Genomic DNA, 12,508 nt, shown 5'->3' on the forward strand with positions numbered 1-12,508 from the left:
CTCCCCTCCCCTTCCCTCTGATGTGACTGCTGCCCGCAGTAACCCTCTCCGTGCCGCGTGTCGGTGGTCGTCCAGACTGCGGCCCAATTCCGCCTGCAGAGGGCAGCGTTTCTGATCACAACGGTCGGTGGACGCCTTACCTGACAGATGGGGTTCAGCAGTTTCCTGTGACACCTGTGAAAAGGAAACATCCTGTGCAACATCCCACAGTCCTAATTCTGAATGGGGTCTGAGGAGGAAAGAACATGGCTCCCACCAGTGTAACCAGGGACTTGCTAAGGCCTGCACAGTGGCCTTCCTCTGAGCCTGGTCTGCAACCTTTACTGCTGGGGGCAGTGGCGTCTCTAGCTTTCAAATTTTGGGAGGGCACACTGGGGGCCAGGACAAAAGTGGGGTGGGGGGGGGGGGCAGCTATAACAACGATATATTTACACAAGTACGCTTAGAAATGCTGCGATACTTTACCCAATACCTAAAACCGCAACAGGGAAGAAAAGTCCTGCTGTCTGGGGTTCAAAAAATAAATAAGGGCTCTTTCACACTTGCGTTGTTCTGTTCCGGCACAGAGTTCCATCGTCGGGGCTCTATGCCGGAAGAATCTTGATCAGGATTATCCCCATGCATTCTGAATGGAGAGAAATCCATTCAGGATGCATCAGGATGTCTTCAGTTCCGGAACGGAACGTTTTTTGGCCGGAGAAAATACCACAGCATGCTGCGTTTTTTGCTCCTTCCAAAAACCCTGAACACTTGCCGCAAGGGCGGATCCGGAATTAACAATAACTGTACTTCCCCTTTAAGAGCAGAGATGTGGTGTGTTAATCAACACTTTCTACTACTAATGTCCTTTTGGGACTAAATTACACCACTTTCACTGCACCTACCTACTTAACTAAGACTTAGCTTTTATTTCATATTATTAAATAATTATGGTGTAAATAACTAATGTTAAAATTCTCAGTGATCACTGGCCATTTGTCTATCCCTTTAGATTACCCTGTCAGGACCGTCATCTGACTGGGTTTGATACACACTCTGAGTACACTCTGCCCTAACCCCTGAAGACGCCGTGATACGGCGAAACATGTCGGGGGGCAGCGTGAGGCTCTGAATTTTATGGCAGCTGTTCATTAGGCCATTACAGAGAAATAAAATGAATTGCACTTAACAAACAACTAATACAGGCAAGCGCGCAGCCTGCTAGTGAAAGTGTGTATCAAACCCAGTCAGATGACGGTCCTGACAGGGTAATCTAAAGGGATAGACAAATGGCCAGTGATCACTGAGAATTTTAACATTAGTTATTTACACCATAATTATTTAATAATATGAAATAAAAGCTAAGTCTTAGTTAAGTAGGTAGGTGCAGTGAAAGTGGTGTAATTTAGTCCCAAAAGGACATTAGTAGTAGATCCGGAATTAATGCCCATTGAAAGGCATTAATCCGGATCCGGCCTTAAGCTAAACGTCGTTTCGGCGCATTACCGGATCGGACGTTTAACTTTTTCTGAATGGTTACCATGGCTGCCGGGACGCTAAAGTCCTGGCAGCCATGGTAAAGTGTAGTGGGGAGCGGGGGAGCAGTATACTTACCGTCCATGCGGCTCCCGGGGCGCTCCAGAGTGACGTCAGGGCGCCCCATGCGCATGGATGACGTGAATCCATGGATCACTTCATCCATGCGCATGGGGCGCTCTGACGTCATTCTGGAGCGCCCCGGGAGCCGCACGGACGGTAAGTATATTGCTCCCCCGCTCCCCACTACTACTATGGCAACCAGGACTTTAATAGCGTCCTGGCTGCCATAGTAACACTGAACGCATTTTGAAGACTGATACGTCTTCAGATGCTTTCAGTTCACTTGTGTTTTTCAGGATCCGGCATGTAATTCCGGCAAATGGAGTACACGCCGGATCCGGACAACGCAAGTGTGAAAGAGCCCTAAATATCTCAGATTTCACCATGTCTTAGCTGCCTGTGGATGACACTATTATAGGGAGGGGGATCTGTGGATAACACTGCTAAGGGGGATCTGTGGATGCCACATACCGTATATAGCATCTTATGCACATCCACAGATCCACCCCATGACAGTGTCATCCCCTTTTCACCCTCCATAACAGTGTCATCCCCATTTCCCCCTCCCTATAACAGTGTCAGCCACAGATCTCCCTCCCCGCCTCTCACAGGAGTGTACATTTGACATTTCTAAACTGTAATCCATATCCTGCAGTAACTTTAACTTTAAATCAGGATTAAGCGGCCGCTCATCTCTACTAGTACCTTAACCTTACACCACTCGGCTAGCTTCGGTAACAGGGCCAGGCTACAGCCTACAGCAGGGGTCAGCAACCTCCGGCACTCCAGGTGTTGTGAAACTACATTTCCCATCACACACACTTGTTTGGCTGTTCTCTGAACTCCCACAGAAGTGGAAGGAGCATGCTGGGAGTTGTAGTTTCACAACAGCTGGAGTGCCGAAGGTTGCTGATCCCTGGCCTACAGGTACTGCCTGTTAGTTGTTATCGAGCGAGCGCTGATTTCTGCAGGTCAGATCCGGATTACAGTTTAGAAGAAATGTACACTCCTGGGAGCGGTCCAGACCAGTGGCGGATCCAGAGCCTGGACTCGGGAGGGGAACTTCCAGATTATTTTCTGTCCGCCGCCACAGAACAAGGGTGCTTATAGAACAGACTCCACAGTGTAGAGGTATACTGTATATTGTGTGGCACAGTGTAGAGGTATACTGTACATTGTGTGGCACAGTGTAGCGGTATACTGTACATTGTGGGGCACAGTGTAGAGGTATACTGTATATTGTGTGGCACAGTGTAGAGGGATACTGTATATTGTCTGGCACAGTATAGACAGAGGTATACTGTATATTGTGTGGCACAGTGTAGAGGTATACTGTACATTGTCTGGCACAGTGTAGAGGTATACTGTATATTGTGTGGCACAGTGTAGAGGTATACTGTACATTGTCTGGCACAGTGTAGAGGTATACTGTACATTGTGGGGCACAGTGTAGAGGTATACTGTATATTGTGTGGCACAGTTTAGAGGGATACTGTATATTGTGTGGCACAGTGTAGAGGGATACTGTATATTGTCTGGCACAGTGTAGAGGTATACTGTACATTGTCTGGCACAGTGTAGAGGTATACTGTACATTGTGGGGCACAGTGTAGAGGTATACTGTACATTGTGTGGCACAGTGTAGAGGGATACTGTATATTGTCTGGCACAGTGTAGAGGTATACTGTACATTGTCTGGCACAGTGTAGAGGTATACTGTACATTGTGGGGCACAGTGTAGAGGTATACTGTACATTGTGTGGCACAGTGTAGAGGTATACTGTACATTGTCTGGCACAGTGTAGAGGTATACTGTACATTGTCTGGCACAGTGTAGAGGTATACTGTACATTGTGGGGCACAGTGTAGAGGTATACTGTATATTGTGTGGCACAGTGTAGAGGTATACTGTATATTGTTGGGCACAGTGTAGAGGTATACTGTACATTGTGTGGCACAGTGTAGAGGCATACTGTACAGTGTCTGGCACAGTGTAGAGGCATACTGTATATTGTGTGGCACAGTGTAGAGGCATACTGTATATTGTGTGGCACAGTGTAGCGGTATACTGTACATTGTGGGGCACAGTGTAGAGGTATACTGTACATTGTGTGGCACAGTATAGAGGTATACTGTATATTGTGTGGCACAGGGTAGAGGTATACTGTACATTGTGTGGCATAGTGTAGAGGTATACTGTATATTGTATGGCACAGTGTAGCAGTATACTGTATATTGTGTGGCACAGTGTAGAGGTATACTGTATATTGTGTGGCACAGTGTAGCGGTATACTGTATATTGTGTGGCACAGCGTAGAGGTATACTGTATATTGTGTGGCACAGTGTAGCGGTATACTGTACATTGTGGGGCACAGTGTAGAGGTATACTGTATATTGTGTGGCACAGTGTAGAGGGATACTGTATATTGTCTGGCACAGTATAGACAGAGGTATACTGTATATTGTGTGGCACAGTGTAGAGGTATACTGTACATTGTCTGGCACAGTGTAGAGGTATACTGTATATTGTGTGGCACAGTGTAGAGGTATACTGTATATTGTGTGGCACAGTGTAGAGGTATACTGTACATTGTCTGGCACAGTGTAGAGGTATACTGTACATTGTGGGGCACAGTGTAGAGGTATACTGTATATTGTGTGGCACAGTGTAGAGGGATACTGTATATTGTGTGGCACAGTGTAGAGGGATACTGTATATTGTCTGGCACAGTGTAGAGGTATACTGTACATTGTCTGGCACAGTGTAGAGGTATACTGTACATTGTGGGGCACAGTGTAGAGGTATACTGTACATTGTGTGGCACAGTGTAGAGGGATACTGTATATTGTCTGGCACAGTGTAGAGGTATACTGTACATTGTCTGGCACAGTGTAGAGGTATACTGTACATTGTGGGGCACAGTGTAGAGGTATACTGTACATTGTGTGGCACAGTGTAGAGGTATACTGTACATTGTCTGGCACAGTGTAGAGGTATACTGTACATTGTGTGGCACAGGGTAGAGGTATACTGTACATTGTGTGGCACAATGTAGAGGTATACTGTACATTGTGTGGCATAATGTGGAGATATACTGTACATTGTGGGGCACAGTATAGAGGTATACTTTATATTGTGTGGCACAGTGTAGCGGTATACTTTATATTGTGTGGCACAGTGTAGAGGTATACTGTACATTGTCTGGCACAGTGTAGAGGTATACTGTACATTGTCTGGCACAGTGTAGAGGTATACTGTACATTGTGGGGCACAGTGTAGAGGTATACTGTATATTGTGTGGCACAGTGTAGAGGTATACTGTATATTGTTGGGCACAGTGTAGAGGTATACTGTACATTGTGTGGCACAGTGTAGAGGCATACTGTACAGTGTCTGGCACAGTGTAGAGGCATACTGTATATTGTGTGGCACAGTGTAGAGGCATACTGTATATTGTGTGGCACAGTGTAGCGGTATACTGTACATTGTGGGGCACAGTGTAGAGGTATACTGTACATTGTGTGGCACAGTATAGAGGTATACTGTATATTGTGTGGCACAGGGTAGAGGTATACTGTACATTGTGTGGCATAGTGTAGAGGTATACTGTATATTGTATGGCACAGTGTAGCAGTATACTGTATATTGTGTGGCACAGTGTAGAGGTATACTGTATATTGTGTGGCACAGTGTAGCGGTATACTGTATATTGTGTGGCACAGCGTAGAGGTATACTGTATATTGTGTGGCACAGTGTAGCGGTATACTGTACATTGTGGGGCACAGTGTAGAGGTATACTGTATATTGTGTGGCACAGTGTAGAGGGATACTGTATATTGTCTGGCACAGTATAGACAGAGGTATACTGTATATTGTGTGGCACAGTGTAGAGGTATACTGTACATTGTCTGGCACAGTGTAGAGGTATACTGTATATTGTGTGGCACAGTGTAGAGGTATACTGTATATTGTGTGGCACAGTGTAGAGGTATACTGTACATTGTCTGGCACAGTGTAGAGGTATACTGTACATTGTGGGGCACAGTGTAGAGGTATACTGTATATTGTGTGGCACAGTGTAGAGGGATACTGTATATTGTGTGGCACAGTGTAGAGGTATACTGTACATTGTCTGGCACAGTGTAGAGGTATACTGTATATTGTGTGGCACAGTGTAGAGGTATACTGTATATTGTGTGGCACAGTGTAGAGGTATACTGTACATTGTCTGGCACAGTGTAGAGGTATACTGTATATTGTGTGGCACAGTGTAGAGGTATACTGTATATTGTGTGGCACAGTGTAGAGGTATACTGTACATTGTCTGGCACAGTGTAGAGGTATACTGTACATTGTGTGGCACAGGGTAGAGGTATACTGTACATTGTGTGGCACAATGTAGAGGTATACTGTACATTGTGTGGCATAATGTGGAGATATACTGTACATTGTGGGGCACAGTATAGAGGTATACTTTATATTGTGTGGCACAGTGTAGCGGTATACTTTATATTGTGTGGCACAGTGTAGAGGTATACTGTACATTGTGTGGCACAGTGTAGCGGTATACTTTATATTGTGTGGCACAGTATAGAGGTATACTGTATATTTTGTGGCACAGTGTAGAGGTATACTGTACATTGTGTGGCACAGTGTAGGGGTATACTGTATATTGTGGGGCACAGTATAGAGGTATACTATATATTGTGAGGCACAGTGTATGCTATATGTGTATAACATAAACATATTTCACATGAACACTTAGAGTTACTTGGCTTGGCCCTTGGGGGTCTCGGACACCACTTCACCACTTTGGCCGGGGGCTCGGTGCAGCTGATGTTGTGTTTTATCCTAATGAGAAAAATTTCATAATAAGGATTTGGAGAAGGGGCAGAGGGGTCACAGAGCAGGGAGAGCAGGGGCGTAGCTAGAAATGCATGGGCCTCATAGCAAAAATAATTTTATGGGCCCCCCCCAGTGCCATCCACAGATACCCCTCCCCGATGCTCACAGGAGTACATTTATAAACTAATCAGTAACTTTAATCATTGACATTGCTGATCTCTTTACTTGGATTGGATTTGGATACCTTACTCTGTCTTAGCTCCGGCAACGGTAACAGCAGGCAGTGCGGGCGGGCGGCGCTCACTCACTGACGTCACTCGCCTGCGCCGCCTAGTAATATAGCTTTCATTACCCCTGTATTACGTCCCTGATAGGATAGCACTCCTCAGTTATGTTTCCCCTGTATAATGCACCCTGATACCCCTTAGTTATATTATATAACTAATGGATATCAGGGTACATTACACAGGGGTAATATAACTGAGGGGTATCAGGGTACATTATACAAGGGTATTGGTAATATAACTGAGGAGGGCTATCATGGGACATTATACAGGGGTAATGTAAGCTATAATACCACCGTATAATGCCTGATAGGCCTCCTGAGTTATATTACCCATGTATAATAAATGTACCCTGATACCCCTTAGTTATATGACCCCGCCGAGATCATATAACTAAGAGGTATCCGGGTACATAATTATACAAGGGTAATATAACTCAGTAGGCCTATCAGGCATTATACAGTGGAACGGTGGTAATATAAGTTATATTACCCCCTGTATAATGTACACTGACACCCCTTGGTTATATTACCCCCTTTATAATGTACCCTGATTACCCTAAGTTATATAACTGAGGGGTATCAGTCAGGGGACATTATGGGTAATATAACTAAGGGGTATCATCAGGGTACATTATACAAGGGTAATATAACTGAGGAGGACTCAGTGCCATCAGGGGAGTGGGGACATTATACAGGGGTCCTTAGTTATATTACCCCTGTATAATGTACCATGATACCCTAAGTTATAGGGGTAACCATATCAGGGACAGGTTGAGGAGGGGCTGGGCGCAAACCAAGAAGGAGGGAGGGCTCAGGGCAGGCCATAAGGCGAGGTAGTGGGGATATATGGGTACATACTTTTTTTTAAAACTTTTTATTCTTACTTTTTCAGGCAGAGTTCAGAGGTTGCAATGCCACAGTCGACTGAGTGAGTCCACTCCTGTCTCCACTCTCCAGTCCTCCTCCTCTCCTGACAGTCCAAGCTGGGGCTAGGCCATCTAGCCCTAGACAGTGGGCACCTGTAGAAGACAGCCCGGTGAGGTCAGGGCCAGGCTGAGGGCTCAGACAGCCGCTGGCTCACAATCACAACACAGTCTAAGAAGTCACTAGTAGCTAGCCTAGCAGAGTGACGCAGCACGCAGGACAGGTCCAAGAGCAGAGAGAACACTGAAGGCACTCAGTTAGTCTATCACTCACACTACTCACTTGTGGCACTTCGCAGCGCAGCAGTTTGCAAAGTCTGTTCGGGCGGGAACCAGGCACGCAGCAGCACAGCTTTACTTGTTGACGACCGTGACGTCAAGCCCTGCACACTCTGCGTCCGCGAGTCCGCTGGGTCCGAACGCCGCCCCCATCTGTGAGTTGTGACTCTCATTATAGAGTAGACGGCTGTCTGACACTGAGGTCAGTAGTGCCGGCGCAGCTGCAGCGAACGATTACTATTAGAGTTAGCGATTGCGATTCAGCAGGACGTGCACTGGTGTAGTGTGTAAATAAAAAAATCAACAGAAGGCGGCCCGGACGGGCCCCCAGTGGCGTAGGGCCCCATAGCCACTGCTATGGTTGCTATGGCGATCCCTACGCCACTGAGGGAGAGGCTGGTGCTGCTACTAGGGGGTCATACCATGGGGGAGTAATAAAGCCCACCATAACGCCCCCCCCCCCCCCCCCCCCCAGTAGAAATAATTCTCCTTATAATGTGACAATGCAAAAAATACCCCCTTGTAATGCCCCCAGTTGAGCTTATGTCCCTCATAATGTGCCAGTATAAAATACCCCTATATAGTGCCCCGAGTAAATGCCCCCATAGTGCTCCTCTCCCCCCTTCCTCCTAGTGCCTCCCATAGTGTGCCAGTATAAAATGCCCCATATATAGTGCCCCAGTAGATGCCCTCAGTGTCCCCTATAATTTGCAAGTATAAAATACCCCTTCTTAGTGCCCCCCGTAGATGACTCCATAGTACTCCTCTCCCCCCTTCCCCATAGTACCCACCATGTGTCCAGTATAAAATGCTACTGTACAGAGCCCCCCATATAAAATACCCCTTCTTTGTGGCCTCAGTAGATGCCCTATAGTGCCCACCAATAACGTGCCAGTAATAAGTGCCCTCAATAACGTGCCAGTAATAAGTGCCCCCCATCAAGTGCCAGTAATAAGTGCCCCATCACGTGCCAGTAACAAGAGCCCCCATCACGTGCCAGTAACAAGAGCCCCCCAATGTGCCAGTAATAAGAGCCCAGCCCCCATCATGTTCCAGTAACAAGAGCCCCCCATCATGTGCCAGTAATAAGCCCCCACATCATGTGCCAGTAATAAGCCCCCCATCATGTGCCAGTATTGTAATAAGCCCCCATCATGTGCCCATAATAAGCCCCCCATCATGTGCCAGTAATAAGCCCCCCATCATGTGCCAGTAATAAGCCCCCCATCATGTGCCAGTAATAAGCCCCCCCATCATGTGCCAGTAATAAGCCCCCCATCATGTGCCAGTAATAAGCCCCCCATCATGTGCCAGTAATAAGCCCCCCATCATGTGCCAGTAATAAGCCCCCCATCATGTGCCAGTAATAAGCCCCCCATCATGTGCCAGTAATAAGCCCCCCATCATGTGCCAGTAATAAGCCCCCCATCATGTGCCAGTAATAAGCCCCCCATTATGTGCCAGTAATAAGCCCCCCATTATGTGCCAGTAATAAGCCCCCCCAATGTGCCAGTAATAAGCCCCCCAATGTGCCAGTAACAAGAGCCCCCCTAATGTGCCTGTAAAGCTATTGTAAAAAAAAAAAAAAAAACACTTAGGCCCCTTTCACACGGGCGAGTTTTCTGTGCGAGTGCGATGCGTGCGGTGAACGTATTGCACCCGCACTAAATCCTGACCCATTCATTTCTATGGGGCTGTGCACATGAGTGGTGATTTTCACGCATCACTTGTGCGTTGAGTGAAAATCGCAGCATGCTCTATATTGTCCGATTTTCACGCGACGCAGGCCCCATAGAAGTGAATGGGAAGCGTGAAAATCGCATAGCATCCGCAAGCAAGTACGGATGCGGTGCGATTTTCACGCACGGTTGCTAGGAGACGATCGGGATGGAGACCCGATCATTATTATTTTCCCTTATAACATGGTTATAAGGGAAAATAATAGCATTCTGAATACAGAATGCATAGTAAAACAGCGCTAGAGGGGTTAAAAAAATAAATAAATAAATTAACTCACCTTAGTCCACTTGATCGCATCTCCTTGTGTCTCCTCTGCGGTGAACAGGACCTGGGGTGAGCTGCTGCATTAAATACCGGTTAAGGACCTTTGATGACGTCACTCCGGTCATCACATGGTCTTTTACCATGGTGAATCACCATGGTAAAAGATCATGTGACGTACCATGTGATGACCGGAGTGACGTCATCAAAGGTCCTTAACCGGTATTTAATGGAGCAGCTCACCCCAGGTCCTGTTCAGCGCAGAGGAGACACAAGGAGATGCCGGCTTCGCGATCAAGTGGACTAAGGTGAGTTAAAAAAAAAAATTGAACCCCTCTAGCGCTATCTTACTATGCATTCTGTATTCAGAATGCTATTATTTTCCCTTATAACCATGTTATAAGGGAAAATAATACAATCTTCAGAACATCAATCCCAAGCCCGAACTTCTGTGAAGAAGTTCGGGTTTGGGCACCAAACATGCGCGATTTTTCTCACGCGAATGCAACGCATGACAATGTTTTGCACTCGCGCGGAAAAATCGCGCATTTTCCCGCAACGCACCCGGCTCTTATCCGGGCCAAAAAACTGACGCCCGTGTGAAAGAGGCCTTATACTTACCTCCATGTCAGCAATGTGATGCAGGCCTCTTCCGGTCTGTGTCCCGCGCTGTATGGCTCAGGCGGCGCGATGACGTCATCGCGGCGCCTGCGCCGACCTCTGATAGGGTGCAGGCACTATCAGAGGAAGGGAAAAGGACACGCCTCTCCCTCCCCTGCACCGCCGCAGCACAGGCAGATTACTATGGAGATGAGCGCAATGGAAGCACTCATCTCCCTGTGCCCGACTGCGGCGGCTCACTTGGGGGGGCATTTTAGTTGGGGGGCACAGCGTGATGTAGGGGGGGCCATGCCCCCCCCCGGCGACGCCACTGTCTGGGGGCTGCATATTGTTTCCAGCGCTACAGCGCAACTTTAGTCGTATTCATGCAGGAGCTAGGCTGACTCTGAACTGCAGCGGGCTTTTACCGGCACTCACCCCTAGCAGGGGTCTCCTGTCTGTTGCAGAAATATTCAACTCTCAGCTACTGCTGAAGACATTTCTAAATAAAGAGGGTCAGCTTCAGATCAATCACACGAACATGTGCTGCCCATTGCCGTATTGCGGACGGCATTTGCGGATCCGCAATACACGGGCGCCGTTCCGTGTGAATTCCGCATCACGGATGCGGACCCATTCACTTTGATGGGTCCGCAAATCCGGAGATACGGAACACTACGGAGTGCTTCCTGGGGTTCCGTTCCATGCCTCCGCACCGCAAAAAGATAGAACATGCTCTATCTTTTTGCGGAACGGAGGGATCGCGGACCCCATTCAAGTGAATGGGTCCACGATCCCCATGCGGCTGCCCCATGGACGGTGTGAACGAGCCCTTAGGGTGTTTTAGTTTTTGTTAGATGTCAGTTTACTGACAGAACACTGCTGTTTAGCGCATTTCTATTAAATAAAAATAAACGCGTTTTATTACTTACCTGTCACTTGTTCCCACAATGTTTTCTTTTCATAAATGTGACTTTTTGGCAAAAAGTCGCATCTTTCTGCCATAAATGGGAATTTTTACACAAACCACCGCCACAAAGTTTGGCTTAATTGTCCATAACAATTTGTGCCGATAAGAGGATGATAAATGAGGCCCTTTGACATTTATAATTCATTTCTGGCATGATGCATTCTTTATAGTGAAAATTCTGAAGAAAACTGTTGATATATTTGGCACAAATCAAAACGCGGTTCTTTTTGGCGCATTTTACACCATAATTCTAGTGCAACATGCTTAGTAAATGTCCCCTAATGTGTTACCTAAACCCAACCATGAAATTTCAACTTGACACCATAGAGGGTCTTAACCACAAGCAGCAATCTGATTTCTACAAGCAACATGTCCAAATCTCCACTGGTGTTTATACGTGAGGTCAAATATGATTGGAGGGTTGTGTAAGAAATGATTCCAAAAGATTTGGCTCAGTGGGGGAGGGGGCGACAATGCTGATGAGCTTATTACAGCATATTTGTAAGTTGATCAGAGTGCTGAGGCACATTTATATTATATACAATAGAGGGGCCAACCTTTTTAAGGTGCTTTCTGTTTAGTTTGCATACATCAATGTGTCCACAAAAAAAACATTACCTGCGTCCACGGCCATTGCAGTACTGAGTGGGGTGATCAATCAGCAGCTGGAGATGAAGATTTGACCGCACATCATTGTCTTGGAAGCCACCAGCTTCACTTCAGGATCAGACACTTGAAGAAGAAGAGGTATATTCTTGGCTTGGTATCTGTTCTCACCAATACAGGTGCATCTCAATAAGTTAGATTATCATCGAAAAGTTTATTTATTTCAGTAACTTAATTCAAAAAGTGAGTCTCATATATGAATTCATTACACGCAGAGTGATCTATTTCACACATTTATTTCTTGTAATGTTGATGATTATGGCTAATGAAAACCCAAAAGTCTGTATCTCAGAAAATTAGAATATTTTATAAGACCAATTAAAAAAATATATTTTTTAATACGGAAATGTTGGCTTA

The 12,508-nt window shown here is 46.4% G+C and overlaps 1 long non-coding RNA gene across 1 annotated transcript; it reads right to left on the reverse strand.

Moving 5' to 3' along the window:
* Nucleotides 1-6,372: 6,372 nt before the first annotated feature.
* On the reverse strand, nucleotides 6,373-12,208 carry LOC122925552. The gene is made up of 3 exons (XR_006387634.1): nucleotides 12,104-12,208; nucleotides 7,597-7,731; nucleotides 6,373-6,432 (listed from the first exon to the last, which is right to left on the reverse strand). It is a non-coding gene; the product is annotated as an uncharacterized LOC122925552 (long non-coding RNA).
* Nucleotides 12,209-12,508: the final 300 nt, after the last annotated feature.

This window comes from Bufo gargarizans, chromosome 2, assembly GCF_014858855.1.
Source record: "Bufo gargarizans isolate SCDJY-AF-19 chromosome 2, ASM1485885v1, whole genome shotgun sequence".
In the NCBI taxonomy this organism is placed as follows: domain Eukaryota; kingdom Metazoa; phylum Chordata; class Amphibia; order Anura; family Bufonidae; genus Bufo; species Bufo gargarizans.